The sequence below is a fragment of the Mandrillus leucophaeus genome, unplaced genomic scaffold (genome assembly GCF_000951045.1).
Source record: "Mandrillus leucophaeus isolate KB7577 unplaced genomic scaffold, Mleu.le_1.0 Scaffold796, whole genome shotgun sequence".
In the NCBI taxonomy this organism is placed as follows: Eukaryota; Metazoa; Chordata; class Mammalia; order Primates; family Cercopithecidae; genus Mandrillus; species Mandrillus leucophaeus.
In genome coordinates, this window is record NW_012108652.1 from 699,217 (window position 1) to 702,737 (window position 3,521).

Sequence of the window (3,521 nt, forward strand, 5' to 3'; positions counted from 1 at the left end):
TTTAAATTATACTTATTTAACTAATATTTATTGAATACCTACGATGTATCAGAGTATGATTCAGCATGGGTTCACTAAAACATTTGCAGTTCGTCCTGGCACTTTTTTTTTTAAGCCCTTGGTATAGTACCTTGTATGATGTAGATCTCCAATTAGAATTGAATGAATTAATGAAGAAGATAAAACAGTGGGGTTCCTAATGCTTTCCATAGAGAAAAATCAACAGAGATAGTCCTGCCTCTTAAAGATGATGGGGTTCAGGAGAGCCTACCCCAAAATATGGCACCTTGGCATTTGAAAAAATATCAGAAGCCAAAAAGTCATTTTTACCTTCCCCAAGCCATTCTTTCCTGAAGCAAGTTTTAAACCCTAAAAAGGATTTTCTGAATTTCTCCAGAAGCAGGTCACAAGACACTTATTGAAGAGATACCCTCCCTATACCTGGAGGACAGAAATATTCTTCTTACCTCTGAAGACAGAGTCACAGAGACAAATCTGAAGAAACAAGTCTTGCTAAGTTCCCCCTAGTTTATTGCAATTTTAATTATACCTTTTTACCCAATTATACTGCTCCACAATTGTCTATTTCTTCATGAAACCTACCATAAAACAATACATTGGCTTTAAAAATACACTGTTTATCCATTTCTTTGAGTCTTCATTTCCTTATGAAGCCTCCTATGTCATGTAAAGCTTATTAAATAAACGTGTATACTTTTCACTTATTAATCTGTCATTTGTTATCTGGACTACCACAATGAACCTAGCAATGAGGGAAGGAAAATATTTTATCTTCCCCTGTGAGGATAATATCATTTATCAAACTCACGTTTTTATTTAAATTTTGATAATATATGTAAAATATACTAGAGACTAGAGCCTGTATTTTACCTAATATCTGTTTTATTTAATGATTTAGATTTTGTTCTGAAATCAGTTATTTTATCAATGATAAAATTATATAGGGATAAATAGAATTTAACATGCCTGGAATAAGTTAAAAATGTGATGACAGACATTGATTATAAGTTGTGTTTAAAAAACTATGGGGTCATGACATGTTTGAATCCACATAGTAAGAAAGAAAGATCTACTACAGGCATTTCCAGTTGACTGAGCCTCGCATGTGCGGCCGAAAGTAACATCAGCCCCAAGAATTCAGTAGCTGTACTGTGTGGCACCGTGGTCTAGGCACTTCTTGGACACCTGCTGATGAAACCCCTGTGCAAGATGATCTAGAAGCAGAACCTCAAATTGCAGGAGTAGAACCTAAAGTTGCAGGGGGCCTCAAATCTGACCCTATCAGAAACTTAAAATGGAGATGTGTCTGAAGAAACAATGGGAGATGGAAAGGTTAAAAAATCAAAACATTCCATGAATGTGGGCTTATCAGAAGCTCTAAGTGGAGATGTGTCTCAAGAAGCAGTGGAAAATATATAAGTTTAAAAATCTCCCCAGAAATCCACTGTATTAACCAACAGAGAAGCAGCAATGCAGTCTCCCAATTCAGAATCAAAAAAGAAAAAGAAGAAAAAAAGAAAAATGATGAATGATGTTGGGCCTGATACAAAAAAAAGAAAAGCAAAAACTGAAAACAAAGGGGGATCTCAAGAAGAAAGTGCTGAGACTCCTGAAGAAACAGAAAATAATGTGGAGAAAACAGATAATAATGAAGATGACAGTGAGGTGCCCAGCCTACCCCTGGGACTGACAGGAGCTTTTCGAATATACTTTATTTGATTCTCTATATAATCTTGTCAATGAAAACACTGTGAAGGCAATAAAAGAAAAGGGCTTTACAAATATGACTGAAATTCAGCATAAAAGTATCAGACCACTTCCGGAAAGTAGGGATCATCTAGCAGCTGCAAAAACAGGCAGTGGTAAAACCCTGGCTTTTCTCATCCCTGCAGTTGAATTCATGGTTAAGTTAAAGTTCATGCCCAGGAATGGAACCGGAGTCCCTTATTCTCTCCCTATGGGAGAACTAGTCATGCAAACTTTTGGTGGTTCTTAAGGAGCTAATGACTCACCGCGTGCATACCTGTGGGTTGATAATGGGTGGCAGTAACAGATCTGCTGAAGCACAGAAACTTACTAATGGGATCAACATCATTATGGGCACACCAGGCTGTCTGCTGGACCATATGCAGAATACTCCAGAGTTTATGTATAAAAACCTGCAGTGCCTAGTTATTGATGAAGCTGATCGTATCTTGGATATTGGGTTTGAAGAGGAATTAAAGCAAATTATTAAACTTTTGCCAACACATAGACAGACTATGCTCTTTTCTGCCACCCAAACTTCAAAAGTTGAAGACCTGGCAAGGATTTCTCTGAAAAAGGAGTCATTGTATATTGGTGTTGATGATGATAATACTAATGCAACAGTGTATGGTCTTGAGCATGGATATGTTGTTTGTCCTTATGAAAAGAGATTCCTTCTGCTCTTTACATTCCTTAAGAACTGAAAGAAGAAGCTTATGGTCTTCTTTTCATCTTGTACGTCCATGAAATACCTTTATGAGTTGCTGAATTACATTGATTTGCTCGTCTTGGTCATTCGTGGAAAGCAAAAGCAAAACAAACGTACGACCACATTCTTCCAGTTCTCCAATGCAGAACTGGAAACACTATTGTGCATAGATGTGGCAACAAGAGGACTGGACATTACTGACGTGGACTGGATTGTTCAGTATGATACTCCGGATGACTCTGAGGAATATATTCATTGTGTGGGTAGAACAACCAGAGGCCTAAATGGGAGAGGGCATGCCTTGCTCATTTTGTGCCCAGAAAAATTGGGTTTTCTTAGCTACTTGAAACAATCCAAGGTTCCACTAAGTGAATTTGACTTTTCCTGGTCTAAAATTTCTGACATTCAGTCTCAACTTGAGAAATTGATTAAAAAGAATTACTTTTTTCATAAGTCAGCCCAGGAAACATGTAAGTCATACATACAAGCCTATGATTCCCATTCTCTGAAACAGATCTTTAATGTTAATAACTTAAATTGTTCTCAAGTTGCTCTGTCATTTGGTTTCAAGGTGCTCCCTTGTTGATCTGAAAATCAAAAGCAATGAAGGCAAGCAGAAAAAGCGTGGAGGTGGTGGTGGATTTGGCTACCAAAGTTGAGAAGTACAAAATCTCTAAACGCATTAGCAAGAAATCATCCAATAGCAGGCAGTTCTCTAACTGAAGACATGCTATTCTTTCATCTTGAATAACTTTGTTTTAAAATGAATTTTCCCCTTGATTTAACAGGATTGTTGTAGCCTTTACAATTTAAACTTATCTAACACGAGTACAAATTGACTTGGGTCTCAAGCACTGAGCACTGTTACTTATGTCAAGTCTCTCTTCTATACTGGGATATAAAACAGGTTTTAATTTTCTTGGTTGCCCAAGGGCAGAGCAAGGAATATCAGGACTTTCTTGTGATTATATAATATTTTGATTTTAAATATTTCTCCCTCATACACACAAATGTATGTTACTGTTTTAATATAATTCTTTGTGTA

At 36.8% G+C, this 3,521-nt stretch overlaps 1 pseudogene; it reads left to right on the forward strand.

Moving 5' to 3' along the window:
* Positions 1 to 1,209: 1,209 nt before the first annotated feature.
* Positions 1,210 to 3,199, forward strand: LOC105529959 (annotated as a pseudogene).
* The last annotated feature ends 322 nt before the right edge of the window (positions 3,200 to 3,521 follow it).